The sequence below is a fragment of the Coregonus clupeaformis genome, chromosome 1 (assembly GCF_020615455.1).
Source record: "Coregonus clupeaformis isolate EN_2021a chromosome 1, ASM2061545v1, whole genome shotgun sequence".
NCBI lineage: Eukaryota > Metazoa > Chordata > Actinopteri > Salmoniformes > Salmonidae > Coregonus > Coregonus clupeaformis.
The window spans coordinates 4,215,543-4,235,271 of NC_059192.1; the positions used below are offsets into that span (position 1 = coordinate 4,215,543).

The 19,729-nt window shown below is 46.5% G+C and overlaps 1 protein-coding gene across 2 annotated transcripts in view; it reads right to left on the bottom strand.

Moving 5' to 3' along the window:
- tacc2 (transforming, acidic coiled-coil containing protein 2) overlaps nucleotides 1–19,729 on the bottom strand; it is a 272,493-nt gene that overhangs the window by 176,937 nt on the left and 75,827 nt on the right. The window lies entirely within an intron of this gene.

The window sequence follows — 19,729 nt, forward strand, 5'->3', positions numbered from 1 at the left end:
TCCCCTGGGGCTCAGCTGTTCCTGGTAACCTGAACTCTTGCCCTGTGGTTCTCTGTTTGTCCCTGTCTGGATGTCTGACTGTGTCTGTGACTCTGACTCTGACTCTCGGTTTAACTGTGTCTCTGACTTTCGGTTTAACAGTGTCTCTAACTCTGGGTTGAACTGTGTCTCTGACTCTGGGTTTGACTGTGTCTCTGAATCTGGTTTTGACTGTGTCTGTGACTCTGACTCTGGCTTTGACTGTGTCTGTGACTGTGACTCTGGCTTTGACTGTGTCTGTGTCTGTGACTCTGGCTTTGACTGTGTCTGTATCTGTGACTCTGACTCTGGCTTTGACTGTGTCTGTGACTCTGATTCTGGCTTTGGCTGTGCCTGTGTCTGTGACTCTGGCTTTGACTGTGTGTGTATCTGTGACTCTGACTCTGGCTTTGACTGTGTCTGTGACTCTGACTCTGGTTTTGACTGTGTCTGTAACTCTGACTCAGGCTTTGCCTGTGTCTGTGACCCCGACTCTGGCTTTGACTCTGTCTGTGTCTGTGACTCTGATTCTGGCTTTGACTGTGTCTGTGACTCTGACTCTGGCTTTGACTGTGTCTGTGACTGTGACTCTGGCTTTGACTGTGTCTGTGTCTGTGACACTGGCTTTGACTGTATCTGTATCTGTGAGTCTGACTCTGGCTTTGACTGTGTCTGTGGCTGTGACTGTGACTCTGACTTTGACTGTGTCTGTGACTCTGACTCTGGCTTTGACTGTGTCTGTGACTCTGACTCTGGCTTTGACAGTGTCTGTGAGTCTGACTCTGGCATTGACTGTGTCTGTGACTCTGAATCTGGCTTTGACTGTGTCTGTGACTCTGACTCTGGCTTTGACTGTGTCTGTATCTGTGAATCTGACACTGGCTTTGACTTTGTCTGTGACTGTGACTCTGACTCTGGCTTTGACTGTGTCTGTGACTCTGACTCTGGCTTTGACTGTGTCTGTGACTCTGACTCTGGCTTTGACTGTGTCTGTGACTCTGATTCTGGCTTTGGCTGTGCCTGTGTCTGTGACTCTGGCTTTGACTGTGTCTGTATCTGTGACTCTGACTCTGGCTTTGACTGTGTCTGTGGCTGTGACTCTGACTCTGGCTTTGACTGTGTCTGTGACTCTGACTCTGGCTTTGACTGTGTCTGTGACTCTGACTCTGGCTTTGACAGTGTCTGTGAGTCTGACTCTGGCATTGACTGTGTCTGTGACTCTGAATCTGGCTTTGACTGTGTCTGTGACTCTGACTCTGGCTTTGACTGTGTCTGTATCTGTGACTGTGACACTGGCTTTGACTTTGTCTGTGACTGTGACTCTGACTCTGGCTTTGACTGTGTCTGTGACTCTGACTCTGGCTTTGACTGTGTCTGTGACTCTGGCTTTGACTGTGTCAGTGTCTGTGACTGTGACTCTGGCTTTGACTGTGTCTGTGACTCTGACTCTGGCTTTGACTGTGTCTGTGACTCTGCCTCTGGCTTTGACTGTGTCTGGGACACTGACTCTGGCATTGACTGTGTCTGTGACTCTGCCTCTGCATTTGACTGTGTCTGTGTCTGTGACTTTGACTCTGGCTTTGACTTTGTCTGTGACTGTGACTCTGACTCTGGCTTTGACTGTGTCTGTGACTCTGACTCTGGTATTGACTGTGTCTGTGACTCTGCCTCTGGCTTTGACTGAGTCTGTGTCTGTGACTCTGACTCTGGCTTTGAATTTGTATGTGACTGTGACTCTGACTCTGGCTTTGACTGTGTCTGTGACTCTGATTCTGGCTTTGGCTGTGCCTGTGTCTGTGACTCTGGCTTTGACTGTGTCTGTATCTGTGACTCTGACTCTGGCTTTGACTGTGTCTGTGGCTGTGACTCTGACTCTGGCTTTGACTGTGTCTGTGACTCTGACTCTGGCTTTGACTGTGTCTGTGACTCTGACTCTGGCTTTGACAGTGTCTGTGAGTCTGACTCTGGCATTGACTGTGTCTGTGACTCTGAATCTGGCTTTGACTGTCTCTGTGACTCTGACTCTGGCTTTGACTGTGTCTGTATCTGTGACTGTGACACTGGCTTTGACTTTGTCTGTGACTGTGACTCTGACTCTGGCTTTGACTGTGTCTGTGACTCTGACTCTGGCTTTGACTGTGTCTGTGACTCTGGCTTTGACTGTGTCAATGTCTGTGACTCTGACTCTGGCTTTGACTCTGTCTGTGACTGTGACTCTGACTTTGACTGTGTCTGTGACTCTGACTCTGGCTTTGACTGTGTCTGTGACTCTGCCTCTGGATTTGACTGTGTCTGTGTCTGTGACTCTGACTCTGGCTTTGACTTTGTCTGTGACTGTGACTCTGGCTTTGACTGTGTCTGGGACACTGACTCTGGCATTGACTGTGTCTGTGACTCTGCCTCTGCATTTGACTGTGTCTGTGTCTGTGACTTTGACTCTGGCTTTGACTTTGTCTGTGACAGTGACTCTGACTCTGGCTTTGACTGTGTCTGTGACTCTGACTCTGGTATTGACTGTGTCTGTGACTCTGCCTCTGGCTTTGACTGAGTCTGTGTCTGTGACTCAGACTCTGGCTTTGACTTTGTATGTGACTGTGACTCTGACTCTGGCTTTGACTGTGTCTGTGACTCTGACTCTGGCATTGACTGTGTCTGTGACTCTGACTCTGGCTTTGATTGTGTCTGTGCCTGTGACTCTGACTCTGGCTTTGACTCTGGCTTTGACTGTGTCTGTGACTCTGACTCTGGCTTTGCCTGTGTCTGTGATTCTGACTCTGGCTTTGACTGTGTCTGTGACTCTGACTCTGCCTTTGACTGCGTCTGTGACTCTGACTCTGGCATTGACTGCGTCTGTGACTCTGACTCTGACCATGTCTGTGTGTTTGACTCTGACTCTGGCTTTGATTGTGTCTGTGACTCTGACTTAGGCATTGACTGTGTCTGTGACTCTGACTCTGGCTTTGACTGTGTCTGTGACTCTGATTCTGGCTTTGGCTTTGCCTGTGTCTGTGACTCTGGCTTTGCATGTGTCTGTGACTCTGACTCTGGCTTTGACTCTGTCTGTGTCTGTGACCCTGACTCTGGCTTTGACTGTGTCTGTGACTCTGGCTTTGACTGCATCTGTGACTCTGACTCAGGCTTTGTCTGTGACTGTGACTCTGACTCTGGCTTTGACTGTGTCTGTGACTCTGACTCTGGCATTGACTGCATCTGTGACTCTGACTCTGGCTTTGACTCTGTCTGTGCCTCTGACTTAGTTATTGACTGTATCTGTGTCTGTGTCTGTGACTCTGACTCTGGCTTTGTCTGTGTCTGTGATTCTGGCTTTGACTTTGTCTGCGACTCTGACTCTGGCTTTGTCTGTGACTGTGACTCTGACTCTGGCTTTGACTGTGTCTGCGACCCTGACTCTGGCGTTGACTGCATCTGTGACTCTGACTCTGGCATTGACTGTGTCTGTGACTCTGACTCTGGCATTGACTGTGTCTGTGACTCTGCCTCTGGCTTTGACTGTGTCTGTGTCTGTGAGTCTGACTCTGGCTTTGACTGTGTCTGTGACTCTGTCTTTGACTGTGTCTGTGACTCTGACTCTGGCATTGACTGTGTCTTTGACTCTGACTCTGGCTTTGACTTTGTCTGCGACCCTGACTCTGGCATTGACTGCATCTGTGACTCTGACTCTGGCTTTGACTGTGTCTGTGACTCTGACTCTGGCATTGACTGTGTCTGTGACTCTGCCTCTGGCTTTGACTGTGACTGTGACTCTGACTCTGGCTTTGACTGTGTCTGCGACTCTGACTCTGGCATTGACTGCATCTGTGACTCTGGCTTTGACTTTGTTTGTGGCTGTGAGTCTGCCTCTGGCTTTGACTGTGTCTGTGTCTGTGACTCTGACTCTGGCTTTGACTGTGTCTGTGACTGTGACTCTGGCTTTGACTGTGTCTGTGACTCTGACTCTGGCATTGACTGTGTCTGTGACTCTGACTCTGGCTTTGATTGTGTCTGTGATTCTGACTCTGGCTTCGACTGTGTCTGTGACTCTGACTCTGCCTTTGACTGTGTCTGTGTCTGTGACTCTGACTCTTGTATTGACTGTGTCTGTGACTCTGACTCTGGCTTTGACTGTGTCTGTGACTCTGACTCTGGCTTTGACTGCATCTGTGACTCTGACTCAGGCTTTGTCTGTGACTGTGACTCTGACTCTGGCTTTGACTGTGTCTGTGACTCTGACTCTGGCATTGACTGCATCTGTGACTCTGACTCTGGCTTTGACTGTGTCTGTGCCTCTGACTTAGTTATTGACTGTGTCTGTGTCTGTGTCTGCGACTCTGACTCTGGCTTTGTCTGTGACTGTGACTCTGACTCTGGCTTTGACTGTGTCTGTGACTCTGACTCTGGCTTTGTCTGTGACTGCGACTCTGACTCTGGCTTTGACTGTGTCTGTGACTCTGACTTAGTTATTGACTGTGTCTGTGTCTGTGTCTGTGACTCTGGCTTTGACTCTGTCTGTGTCTGTGACTCTGGCTTTGATTGTGTCTGTGACTCTGACTCTGGCTTTGACTGTGACTGTGTCTGTGACTCTGAAACTTTGCCTCTTTTCTTCTTCCTCCTCTTTTTCTGTGAGTTTGTATTTTTCTCCATGTCTAACGTGATATCATTCTGTAGGTTTGAATTTGTCTGTAGCGCTGACTTTGTCTGTTGCATTGACTCTGTCTGTAGCATTAATACTGTATGTAGCATTGACTCTGTCTCCTTTGACTCAGCCTCCTTTGACTCAGTCTCCTTTGACTCTGACTCCTTTGACTCTGTCTCCTTTGACTCCGCCTGCGTTGACTCCGTCTCCTTTGACTCCGCCTGCGTTGACTCTGTCTCCTTTGACTCTGTCTGCTTTGACTCAGTCTCCTTTGACTCTGTTTCCTTTGACTCTGTCTCCTTTGACTCCGCCTGCATTGACTCTGTCTCCTTTGACTCTGTCTGCTTTGACTGTGCCTGTGAGTCTGCCTCAGTCTCTTCGTAGGTATTTTGTCCTGTCAGTTGGTCTGTTTTAGACCCTACTACTAAGCCTAGCGGTGGCTCTCCCTCTGTCTCGGCCAGCTCTCTCTGCCCCACAGACTCCGGACTCACCGGGGTCTCTTTAAATAAATCTGCATCTGTTGTCGAGTCTAATGGCATCTGAGTGTCTATTTCCTTCAGTGCATCCACCTTTTTCTTTGAGTCAATCTCTGCCTCTGCCTCTCTGGCCATTCTCTCAAACAGTTGTAATGTGCTCTCTTCTTGTTTGGCCCCTCTCTCTGCTCCCTCTTCAACTGGTTTCTTATTATTCCCCAGAAGGTAACTTCTGAAACCAAACCCTTCGTGATAGGCTGTAACCCTCTGACCGTTTGACGTGTCACTGTTTCCATGCTGTGTTTCCTTGTTGCCATTTTCACCATCGTCGTCGTCGTCTTTGTTGTTGCCGTGGTATCCTGGCTGGATCACAAGTAGGGGAGGTGGTGGCCGTATCCGTGGCGATGGAGAAGATGACTGGGTGTCCTTGGGAACAGTAACAGTCACTCCTCTTCCTCTAGCCCTTCTCTCCTCTTCATCTGTCACTCCTCCTCCTCCTCCTCCTCCCGTACCTCTTCTTCCTTCCTCTTCCTCATAGTGGACTGAGTATTTGGGCAGAAGGCCCACAGGTGGGCATTGACCACTGGTCTCAGAGACATGGAGTTCCGGTATGCTCAGAGAGGCCATTTGTTCCTCGTATTCCTGGAAGGCCTCGAGTAGCTCTTGCTCCAACAGCATGGCAGGGGACGGGGGTGTGAGAGGTGGAGCACCCTGCACGGGTATGCCAGTATACTGGGCTGGGGACGGGGGTGTGAGAGGTGGAGCACCCTGCATGGGGGTGCCAGCAGACTGGGCAGGGGACAGGGGTAGGGAAGATAGTGCTGGGAGGGGTGGGCACAGGAGCGGGGCACCTTCCACGGGCGGGGCAATCGGCAGGGCCGGGACCCTCTCTAGGGACAGAGCTGGAGTCAGGGGCAGAAGGGGTGGGGACAGGGCACCCTCCATGGGCGTGGCATTAGGCTTGGGGGAAGGAGGGGTACGAATGTCTGTGGGAATTAGGTCAGCATGGCCGGGATGCCTGAGGTCCAGGGTGGGGAGGGGTGTGGGGACCAGCCGGGCAGGAGGGTGGGCAGGGAGACAGAGTTAGTCACTGGGAACTGGTCGTCAAAACAGCTGTCGATTCCACGATGCTATAGAAAACGCATAGCACATGCCGGGCAGGGGCAAGTCCCAACTCCATGCACTGGTACTGCGCTGCACACTGCACACAGGTACTGCACTGCAATCTGCACACTGCACACATGCACTGCACTGCAATCTGCACACTGCACACAGGTACTGCACTGCAATCTGCACACTGCAGCCTGTACACAACACTGCAGTATAATCTGTACATTGTACAGAGCACTGCATTCAGACATGTTCTAGGAGGAGTAGTCAGACTGCACAAAATAAGAGCGTTCATTTAACACACAGAGATGCATAACTCAGTCATAACAATGGTTCAGAGTACACAAGCTGACAAGGAACGTACTGGTATCTTAAAGACAATGGCCGCGTCCCAAAATGCACCCTATTCCCTACACAGTGCACTACTTTGGGCCCTCTGTGCGCTAGTTAGGGAATAGGGTGCTATTTGGGACGCGGCCCATTGGTTCTTTTCTCATAAATCAAAGAACAGGAAACAGTGGTCACTCATAAAAGAAAGGTGATGTCATTATTTTCCTCTACGGCGGTCACTTAGTATTCAGAAAACACGTCAAGTCCTCCATCTTCCACCCTCGTTAAAGCCAGTGGGTGGGCAGGAGAGGACGGGAAGCCTTAATAAAACCTCTTCATTGGTTTTCTGAATGGCCGAATCAATGCTGCTGAGTCACTGCAGCCAGGGTCTCTGGGCACTGGGAAGTACGTACGTCCCAAACGTCTGACTGTTCCCTATACAGTGCTTTACTTTTGACCAGAGCCCATGAGGCTTTATATAGGGAATAGGGTGCCATTTGGGACGTAGACACACAGCCTTGCTTTATCTTTTCTGATGGACTAGGCAGTAGACACTGGGCAGAAGCTACCGGAAGCATGAACACACACTGTAATAAAGTCAACTTAACTAATTGTTTAAATCGGCGTTATTCTGTGAGTTGGGTAGACTTCAGGACAAGAAGTTGAGCTGACGTGTGAACGTTTGTTCACTCAACAAACTTTGCTCACAGTGAGCCGATGTGTTTTCCTTTGGAAGGCAACGCTGTGTGTTGGGTCAGCTATATGCCCAAATGTTGAGCAAACTCACAATCCTATCGCAGCTTTGTTGTCGTCTTACAATTGTACTTTGAATCAACAAACTGAATTTGAAGAAGCTTGTTGAGTAAAATGACAAATGTACAGTATGTTTGCTCAAAACCACTGAAAACCACACCCAGCATTACCATATTTCCCAGCATGCTCTATTGCAGGTTGATTTTCTGAAATATTTGTTTCAATACATGTGTTTTTGCATGTACATTGATTGGTTGATTAATTTTATGCTACACAAAACATAAATAAAATACAATTTTCTAAACTAATCCAATCTGTTATTAGTTGGACTTTTTGTACCCGTTACTGAGACGGCTGTTCCAGTTTATATAATTTAGGTAGTCTCAATAAACAATCTCACCTACCTTGGCAGTCATTCTCAGTGCAGATTTCGGGTCATTAAAAGTTCCAATTGTTGGATATTACTGATGTGATGTTTTTCGGCTCTTTTTACTAAATCATATCTTTTCGTCTCGTTCAGTCAAAAGAACAAATCTTTCTACTCATTTTGTTCATTTGAGTCAGTAATGACCACGCAGGACCCCGTACCGGCGAACGATGAACTGAAAACTCATGATTCTACACCCTCTCGTTCCCATGTAGTTCACCATAGCGGGCTTATTGGAGCTGTAATTTGTGACTGAGACGTGTGCTTTAAACAATGTCAATGTTTTGATTGCTAGGCATACAAATACTGTTATTTCTTGATACATTTGCAACGAGGTCTAGCTGTGGCCGCAACCAGACTAGATTTTGAACGACTCTTGGCGGAATGTGTTGCTTGACTGCAGTGACGGTGATTAGCACAATGTCGTTCGCAAACTGAACGAACCAAACGACTCCCGATGGAGGCTGTGTATGTTTTGGTTCTCCAAAGCTGTGTCCATCATAACATTCAATAACACATTAATTGCATTCATTCTTACACCATGAGATCAATGATCAGTTCTAAACATGTATTTTTCGTCTCTATGATCATGGGTCTCCTGATTGGCGCAGTGGTCTAAGGCACTGCATCGCAGTGCTAACTGTGCCACTAGAGATCCTGGTTCGAATCCAGGCTCTGTCGCAGCCGGCCGCGACCGGGAGACTTATGGGCGGCGCACAATTGGCCCAGCGTTGTCCAGGGTAGGGGAGGGAATGGCCGGCAGGGATGTAGCTCAGTTGATGGAGCATGGCGTTTGCAACGCCAGGGTTGTGGGTTCGATTCCCACGGGGGGCCAGTATAAAAAAATATGTATTCACTAACTGTAACTTGCTCTGGATAAGAGCGTCTGCTAAATGATGTAAATGTAAATGTCTTTCCCTTCGTGCATATGACAGTTGGTGGTCGAGCACGTCTCTGGAGCCGCTGAGCTGTAGGACTCATGGTGGCCAGCACTAGCAGGTCAAACGAAAGACTAAAATGAACGAGTCACTCAGAAAAACAAATCATGACTCTGAAGTCAGTAAAAAGAGTCGTTCAAAAATAACAAATTGTTCGCGAACTGCACATCACTATTGGATATCCCCACCCTGGCTGACTATCCCCACTCTGGCTGACTACACCCACTCTGGCTGACTATCCCCACCCTGGCTGACTATCCCCACTCTGGCTGACTATCCCCACCCTGGCTGACTATCCCCACCCTGGCTGACTATCCCCACCCTGGCTGACTATCCCCACCCTGGCTGACTATCCCCACCCTGGCTGACTATCCCCACTCTGGCTGACTATCCCCACTCTGGCTGACTACACCCACTCTGGCTGACTATCCCCACTCTGGCTGACTATCCCCACTCTGGCTGACTATCCCCACCCTGGCTGACTATCCCCACCCTGGCTGACTATCCCCACTCTGGCTGACTATCCCCACCCTGGCTGACTATCCCCACTCTGGCTGACTATCCCCACCCTGGCTGACTATCCCCACCCTGGCTGACTATCCCCACTCTGGCTGACTATCCCCCACCCTGGCTGACTATCCCCACTCTGGCTGACTACACCCACTCTGGCTGACTATCCCCACTCTGGCTGACTACACCCACTCTGGCTGACTATCCCCACCCTGGCTGACTATCCCCACTCTGGCTGACTATCCCCACCCTGGCTGACTATCCCCACCCTGGCTGACTATCCCCACTCTGGCTGACTATCCCCACTCTGGCTGACTATCCCCACCCTGGCTGACTATCCCCACCCTGGCTGACTATCCCCACTCTGGCTGACTATCCCCACCCTGGCTGACTATCCCCACTCTGGCTGACTATCCCCACCCTGGCTGACTATCCCCACTCTGGCTGACTATCCCCACCCTGGCTGACTATCCCCACCCTGGCTGACTATCCCCACTCTGGCTGACTGACTATCCCCACCCTGGCTGACTATCCCCACTCTGGCTGACTATCCCCACCCTGGCTGACTATCCCCACCCTGGCTGACTATCCCCACCCTGGCTGACTATCCCCACCCTGGCTGACTATCCCCACTCTGGCTGACTATCCCCACTCTGGCTGACTATCCCCACCCTGGCTGACTATCCCCACTCTGGCTGACTATCCCCACCCTGGCTGACTATCCCCACCCTGGCTGACTATCTCCACTCTGGCTGACTATCCCCACTCTGGCTGACTATCTTCACCCTGGCTGGCTGACTATCCCCACTCTGGCTGACTTTCCCCACCCTGGCTGGCTGACTATCCCCACCCTGGCTGACTATCCCCACTCTGGCTGACTATCCCCACCCTGGCTGACTATCCCCACTCTGGCTGACTATCCCCACCCTGGCTGACTATCCCCACTCTGGCTGACTATCCCCACTCTGGCTGACTATCCCCACTCTGGCTGACTATCCCCACTCTGGCTGACTATCCCCACCCTGGCTGACTATCCCCACCCTGGCTGACTATCCCCACCCTGGCTGACTATCCCCACCCTGGCTGACTATCCCCACTCTGGCTGACTATCCCCACCCTGGCTGACTATCCCCACCCTGGCTGACTATCCCCACTCTGGCTGACTATCCCCACTCTGGCTGACTATCCCCACCCTGGCTGACTATCCCCACCCTGGCTTACTATCCCCACTCTGGCTGACTATCCCCACCCTGGCTGACTATCCCCACCCTGGCTGACTATCCCCACCCTGGCTGACTATCCCCACCCTGGCTGACTATCCCCACTCTGGCTGACTATCCCCACTCTGGCTGACTATCCCCACCCTGGCTGGCTGACTATCCCCACTCTGGCTGACTATCTGCACTGGCTGACTATCCCCACTCTGGCTGAATATCCCCACCCTGGCTGACTATCCCCACTCTGGCTGACTATCCCCACTCTGGCTGACTATCCCCACCCTGGCTGGCTGACTATCCCAACTCTGGCTGACTTTCCCCACCCTGGCTGGCTGACTATCCCCACCCTGGCTGACTATCCCCACTCTGGCTGACTATCTCCACTCTGGCTGACTATCCCCACCCTGGCTGACTATCTGCACTGGCTGACTATCCCCACTCTGGCTGACTATCCCCACCCTGGCTGACTATCCCCACTCTGGCTGACTATCTGCACTGGCTGACTATCCCCACTCTGGCTGGATTCCAATAGAAATTACACATCACTTTGCAAGCCAGCATAATGTGACTTGCAGGCTTGATGTGGCCTGTAAACCAGGAGTTTCAGACCACTGCATTAGGGGTGTAACTAGGCCCTCAAAGAAAGGCCTTATGATGTATGTAATGTATTGACGTAAAGAGTTACATTTCACACTGGGAAATATGCAAATAAGGTATAATAAAATCTCAAGTTGAATTGTAAGTTCACTCAATCTAAAATTCTAAGTTGAGTGAACATACAATTAATGTATGTTGGTTCAGCTGTATGCCCAAATGTTGAGTAAACGCATTCCTATTGCAGCTTACAATTGTATGTTGAATCAAGTGCAGTCTTGGTTCCCTTTATCTCTCTTATAGCCACCACAGCAGCATTACCTTATATTATAGCCACCACAGCAGCATTACCTTATATTATAGCCACCACAGCAGCATTACCTTATATTATAGCCACCACAGCAGCATTACCTTATATTATAGCCACCACAGCAGCATTACCTTATATTATAGCCACCACCGCAGCATTACCTTATATTATAGCCACCACAGCAGCATTACCTTATATTATAGCCAGCACAGCAGCATTACCTTATATTATAGCCACCACAGCAGCATTACCTTATATTATAGCCACCACAGCAGCATTACCTTATATTATAGCCATCACAGCAGCATTACCTAATATTATATCCACCACCACAGCATTACCTTATATTATAGCCACCACAGCAGCATTACCTTATATTATAGCCACCACAGCAACATTACCTTATATTATAGCCACCACAGCAGCATTACCTTACATTATAGCCACCACAGCAGCATTACCTTACATTATAGCCACCACAGCAGCATTACCTTATATTATAGCCACCACAGCAGCATTACCTTATATTATATCCACCACAGCAGCATTACCTTATATTATAGCCAACACCGCAGCATTACCTTATATTATAGCCACCACAGCAGCATTACCTTATATTATAGCCACCACAGCAGCATTACCTTATATTATAGCCACCACAGCAGCATTACCTTACATTATAGCCACCACAGCAGCATTACCTTACATTATAGCCACCACAGCAGCATTACCTTATATTATAGCCACCACAGCAGCATTACCTTATATTATATCCACCACAGCAGCAGTACCTTACATTATAGCCACCACAGCAGCATTACCTTATATTATAGCCACCACAGCAGCATTACCTTATATTATAGCCACCACAGCAGCATTACCTTATATTATAGCCACCACAGCAGCATTACCTTATATTATAGCCACCACAGCAGCATTACCTTACATTATAGCCACCACAGCAGCATTACCTTATATTATAGCCACCACAGCAGCATTACCTTATATTATAGCCACCACAGCAGCATTACCTTATATTATAGCCACCACAGCAGCATTACCTTATATTATAGCCACCACAGCAGCATTACCTTATATTATAGCCACCACCGCAGCATTACCTTATATTATAGCCACCACAGCAGCATTACCTTACATTATAGCCACCACAGCAGCATTACCTTATATTATAGCCACCACAGCATTATTACCTTACATTATAGCCACCACAGCAGCATTACCTTATATTATAGCCACCACAGCAGCATTACCTTATATTATAGCCACCACTGCAGCATTACCTTATATTATAGCCACCACAGCAGCATTACCTTACATTATAGCCACCACAGCAGCATTACCTTATATTATAGCCACCACAGCAGCATTACCTTATATTATAGCCACCACCGCAGCATTACCTTATATTACAGCCACCACCGCAGCATTACCTTATATTATAGCCACCACAGCAGCATTACCTTACATTATATCCACCACAGCAGCATTACCTTATATTATATCCACCACAGCAGCATTACCTATATGTTTTCCTGAGTCACTGTAGGGACACTGGACACAATGCATTAAGACAGTATCTTTGTATCAGCCCTGATATCATAGCCAGCCACAGAGCAACATTGCTTATTTGTTTTTGTACTGACTCAGTCATCATGTCTGATGACTGTAGGGTCCCTGGGCAGTAGACAATAGGTACTAATACAATTTACAATTACATCATTTAGCAGACTCTCTTATCCAGAGAGACTTACAGGAGCAATTAGGGTTAAGTGCCTTGCTCAAGGGCACATCGACAGAATTGTTACCTAGTCAACTGGGGAATTCGAACCAGCAACTTTTCGGTTACTGGCCCAATGTGCTTAACTGCTAGGCTCAGAGTATGTGAGTGGAGCGGAGCTGGAGCGGAGCTGGAGCGGAACAAGAGCGGAGCAGGAGCCGAGCGTGCCCAATTTGACTGGAGCATGGAGCGAGTTCCCCAAAGGCTGGAGCGTCCTACCTACAGAAAAATAACTCCTTTTCATGTTTATTAAAATAATTTTCATTTAAATCCATATGGTTTGGTTTCAATACTTCAAAACCAAATGGTAGGTCCAGGTATTCACAAAAAAAATAGATGGCTGTTGGTTAAATTGTGATTTCAATGAATGGAGCAAATTTGGAGCGGCAGTTTTATTTCCTTGTGAGCGCGGAGCGGTTGTTAGCGGAGCGGTTGGAAAGGATCTGGAGCACCGGAGCAGTGTGCAAGCACCACTCCATGAGCGAAGAGCTAGGCTACCTGCCGCCCAATGCATTAAGACCGCCTTGGTTCGGTGTATTGCTCCTGATGGGACTGATATTGCCACAGCATTACACAGCTACACAAGCATTATTGCATTGTGTCAATCATTTTGTATTCTCGTCATGTTTGCTAATTTGTCTCGTTGTGTTGTTCCTAAAGGACAGATACAGCCACACAGCAGCGCTGTGGCTGTAGTTTGTTGTCGTACACAGCAAATTCTCCAGTGTTAAATTAAACACGGAAAGTGTGGACCCGTTTAGACATTGGAACAGTGTTAAATTAACACACTGCTTGGTATAAAGCCTTATTTCCCAGAATGATTTGCTTCTCGAGTGAATTGTAGAGTTACCACCCATGACTGTATTTGTTAGTGACAGACAAAGTTGTTGCATTCATCCATTTTCTGCCTTACGGACTTGAGTGAATATGTTATCATTAAAATGTTATTATTTAACACAATACAATACGTATTTCCTAAGGCCTTATTTTGAGGTCCTTATTAACTCTTTCAGTGTTGACTTAACTCTCATTGGTGTAAAATAACCCCAGTGTTGGTCTTAATAACCAGAGTTGAACCAAAACCACGCCCATCATTATCATATTTCCCAGCATGCTCTATTGCAGGTTGATCATAACAGTTGTTTGTTTCAATATGTATGTTTTTGTATGTACATTGATTGTTTAATTAATCTTATGCTTCTCAAATATAAATAACATACATTTTCTAAACTAATCCAATATGTTAGTTGGACTTGAAATAATTACTGAAATGGTTGCTCAGGTTAAGATGCTTTAGGTAGTCTCATATTTCAGTCTTCCCAACACTGGCAGTCATTCTGAATGCAGGTTGCGGGTGATCAAACATTCTGAAGGTTGGATATCCCCACTCTGGCTGGATTTCAATAGGAATTACACATCACTTACACATCACACATAACGTGTCAGGTTGCGTGAATAACCCAACAGGTTAGGTTGTTCGGATTACCCAAACATCGCTTAATTTAACCATCGACTGGGTTTTTATTATTTCATGCAGGGTTGACCAAGCAGCTGCGTCTTTTTAAATGTAATCCATAGGTTATTTTCAGGAGGTGTGGCTTATTAGGGGTTTGGCCACCAGCTATTTTTGGCCACCTGTGAGAGTAAATGTCAATCATTTTGATCATGTTAAGTTTGTACACTGCATTGTTAAATTTTCTTTGAATATTACTGCACATTTAATATTCTAATACAAAAATAATAACATAACTATTGACATATTGCAACAAAGTGGTTACTATCCCATTGGTGATATCAAATTGGATTTTGCATATGCTTTTAAGGAACTCAGACACTTCTGTAAGCTTCATTAAAGCTATAAAAGTGTCAGCGTTCAACCATAACATGTGAAAACAATTCAAGAGAACAGATGAATTGGAATGACATTTACTCACACGGGTGGCCAAGCCAAGCCTCCAGTCTTCTAATCTTGACCCGCTGGGTCATATCTCAATAACCCAGCATCAACAAACCAACTGTATCTTTTTTTTATAATGAGAGAGTAAAGGTAATGTCAACTAGGCCTGCCGTGGTCATGACATTTTGTCAGACGGTTATGGTCATGCAAAAGACTGGCAGTCTCGCGGTAAATGCCCGTTAATTAACATAAACATGTTTACCATTTCCAGGCCTCCACCAGCAGCTGATGCGCCTTCGGAAAATCTACATTTAAAAAAGCGTAATAAATCAATACATCCATTATTTATTTTAGTCAGGTCTAAAGGAATGATATTGATATTAAGAAAATGTATTTCAGAAGAACAGAATATGACTTGGCCTGCTGTAGGCCTATGTTATCTGGCAATACTCCATGCCACAGGCTGTAGGCTTGTTCATTTAGCTGACAAGATATGTTTATAAGTCCGATGCCATTATTTTATTTTATATGATTTTATAAATAAATAATAATAAATAATAAATACATTTTATAGTAAGAAGAATATAATTTAACTGAATAAAATAAATACATATATTTTTAGGTCCTATAGCCTTGATGACAGCTTTGTACACTCTTGGCATGGAAGACCCAGAGTTACCTCTGCTGCAGAGGATAGGTTCATTACAGTTAACCAGCCTCAGAAATTGCAGCCCAAATAAATGCTTCACAGAGTTCAAGTAACAGACACATCTCAACATCAACTGTTCAGAGGAGACTGTGTGAATCAGGCATTCATGGTCGAATTGCTGCAAATAAACCACTCCTAAAGGACACCAATAAGAAGAAGAGACTTGCTTGGGCCAAGAAACACGAACAATGGACATTAGACAGGTGGAAATTTGTCCTTTGGTCTAGAGTCCAAATTGGAGATTTTTGGTTCCAACCACCGTGTCTTTGTGAGACGCGGTGTGGGTGAACGGATGATCTCCGCATGTGTAGTTCCCACCGTAAAGCATGGAGGAGGAGGTGTTATGGTGTGGGGGTGCTTTGCTGATGACACTGTATGTGATTTATTTAGAATTCAAGGCACACTTAAGCAGCATGGCTACCACAGCATTCAGCAGCGATACGCCATCCCATCTGGTTTGGGCTTAGTGGGACTATCATTTTGTTTTTCAACAGGACAATGACCCAACACACCTCCAGGCTGTGTAAGGGCTATTTTACCAAGAAGGAGAGTGACGGAGTGCTGCATCAGATGACCTGGCCTCCACAATCCCCCGGTAGTATATGGGCTGCGTGGTGCTACTGATGATTTCAGAAAGTTTGCAAAAAAAGCTTGGGTTCTGTTCCTTTCCTCAGGAATGGCCCATTATCAAACGGGCAGAACCAGGGGCAGGGGGGGAAATACTTGTCATATGTATGCACCCAAATAGCGAATGGAGGCTGCTTCATTTCCTGCCGGTCCGTTTTGTAGGCTACTTTGGTTTTATAGCGGAGCATGTGCTTTGAGAAATAAATATAGCAACACTTATTCAAATAAAATAAATTTACATTTTAATGGTCGCATACACATACAGTTGAAGTCGGAAGTGTACATACACTTATGTTGGAGTCATTAAAACTCGTTTTTCAATCACTCCACAAATTTCTTGTTAACAAACTATAGTTTTGGCAAGTCGGTTAGGACTACTACTTTGTGCATGGCACAAGTAATTATTCCAACAATTGTTTACGGACAGGTTATTTCACTTATAATTCACTGTATCACAATTCCAGTAGGTCAGAAGTTTACATACACTAAGTTGAGACAGAAAATGATGTCATGGCTTTAGAAGCTTCTGATAGGCTAATTGACATCATTTGAGTCAATTGGAGATGTACTTGTGGATGTATTTCAAGGCCTACCTTCAAACTCAGTGCCTCTTTGCTTGACATCATTGGAAAATCAAATGAAATCAGTTAAGACCTCAGCAAAAAAATTGTAGACCTCCACAAGTCTGGTTCATCCTTGGGAGCAATTTCCAAATGCCTGAAGGTACCCCGTTCATCTCTACAAACAATAGTATGCAAGTATAAACACCATGGGACCACGCAGCCGTCATACCGCTCAGGAAGGAGACGCGTTCTGTCTCCTAGAGATGAACGTACTTTGGTGCAAATCAATCCCAGAACAACAGCAAAGGACCTTGTGAAGATGCTTGAGGAAACAGGTACAAAAGTATCTATATCCACAGTAAAACGAGTCCTATATCGACATAACCTGAAATGCCGCTCAGCAAGGAAGAAGCCACTGCTCCAAAACCGCCATAAAAAAGACAGACTATGGTTTGCAACTGCACATGGGGACAAAGATCGTACTTTTTGGAGAAATGTCCTCTGGTCTGATTAAACAAAAATAGAACTGTTTGGCCATAATGACCATCATTATGTTTGGAGGAAAAAGGGGGTTGCTTGCAAGCCGAAGAACACCATCCCAACCGTGAAGCACGGGGGTGGCAGCATCATGCTGTGGGGGTGTTTTGCTGCAGGAGGGACTGGTGCACTTCACAAAATAGATGGCATCATGAGGAAGGAAAATTATGTGGATATATTGAAGCAACATCTCAAGACATCAGTCAGGAAGTTAAAGCTTGGTCGCAAATGGGCTTCCAAATGGACAATGACCCCAAGCATACTTCCAAAGTTGTGCCAAAATGGCTTAAGAACAACAAAGTCAAGGTATTGGAGTGGCCATCAGAAAGCCCTGATCTCAACCCTATAGAAAATTTGTGGGCAGAACTGAAAAAGCGTGTGCGAGCAAGGAGGCCTACAAACCTGACTCAGTTACACCAGCTCTGTCAGGAGGAATGGGCCAAAATTCACCCAACTCATTGTGGGAAGCTTGTGGAAGGCTACCTGAAACGTTTGACCCAAGTTAAACAATTTAAAGGCAATGCTACCAAATACTAATTGAGTGTATGTAAACCTCTGACCCACTGGGAATGTGATGAAATAAATAAAAGCTGAAATAAATCATTCTCTCTACTATTATTCTGACATTTCACATTCTTAAAATAAAGTGGTGATCCTAACTGACCTAAGACAGGGCATTTTTACTAGGATTAAATGTCAGGAATTGTGAAAAACTGAGTTTAAATGTATTTGGCTAAGGTGTATGTAAACTTCCGACTTCAACTGTATTTAGCAGATGTTATTGCAGGGGTGGCGAAATGCTTGTGTTCCTAGGTCCAGCAGTGCAGTAACATCTGACAATTAACAACAATACACACAGATCTAAAATAATGGAATTAAGAAATATATAAATATTAATGGTCCGGAGTATAGAAATATATACAGTGAGGGAAAAAAGTATTTGATCCCCTGCTGTTTTTGTACGTTTGCCCACTGACAAAGACATGATCAGTCTATAATTTTAATGGTACGTTTATTTGAACAGTGAGAGACAGAATAACAACAAAAAAATCCAGAAAAACGCATTTTAAAAATGTTATGAATTGACTTGCATTTTAATGAGGGAAATAAGTATTTTACCCCTCTGCAAAACATGAGTTAGTACTTGGTGGTAAAACCCTTGTTGGCAATCACAGAGGTCAGACGTTTCTTGTAGTTGTCCACCAGGTTTGCACACATCTCAGGAGGGATTGTGTCCCACTCCTCTTTGCAGATCTTCTCCAAGTCATTAAGGTTTCGAGGCTGATGTTTGGCAACTCGAACCTTCAGCTCCCTCCACAGATTTTCTATGGGTTTAAGGTCTGGAGACTGGCTAGGCCACTCCAGGACCTTAATGTACTTCTTCTTGAGCCACTCCTTTGTTGCCTTGGCCGTGTGTTTTGGGTCATTGTCATGCTGGAATACCCATCCACGACCCATTTTCAATGCCCTGGCTGAGGGAAGGAGGTTCTCACCCAAGATTTGACAGTACATGGCCCCGGTCATCGTCCCTTTGATGCGGTGAAGTTGTCCTGTCCCCTTAGCAGAAAAACACCCCCAAAGCATAATGTTTCCACCTCCATGTTTGACGGTGGGGATGGTGTTCTTGGGGTCATAGGCAGCATTCCTCCTCCTCCAAACACGGCGAGTTGAGTTGATGCCAAAGAGCTCGATTTTGGTCTCATTTGACCACAACACTTTCACCCAGTTCTCCTCTGAATCATTCAGATGTTCATTGGCAAACTTAACACAGGCCTGTATATGTGCTTTCTTGAGCAGGGGGACCTTGCAGGCGCTGCAGGATTTCAGTCCTTCACGGCGTAGTGTGTTACCAATTGTTTTCTTGGTGACTATGGTCCCAGCTGCCTTGAGATCATTGACAAGATCCTCCTGTGTAGTTCTGGGCTGATCCCTCACCTTCCTCATGATCATTGATGCCCCACGAGGTGAGATCTTGCATGGAGTCCCAGACCGAGGTTGATTGACCGTCATCTTGAACTTCTTCCATTTTCTAATAATTGTGCCAACAGTTGTTGCCTTCTCACCAAGCTGCTTGCCTATTGTCCTGTAGCCCATCCCAGCCTTGTGCAGGTCTACAATTTTATCCCTGATGTCCTTACACAGCTCTCTGGTCTTGGCCATTGTGGAGAGGTTGGAGTCTGTTTGATTGAGTGTGTGGACAGGTGTCTTTTATACAGGTAACGAGTTCAAACAGGTGCAGTTAATACAGGTAATGAGTGGAGAACAGGAGGGCTTCTTAAAGAAAA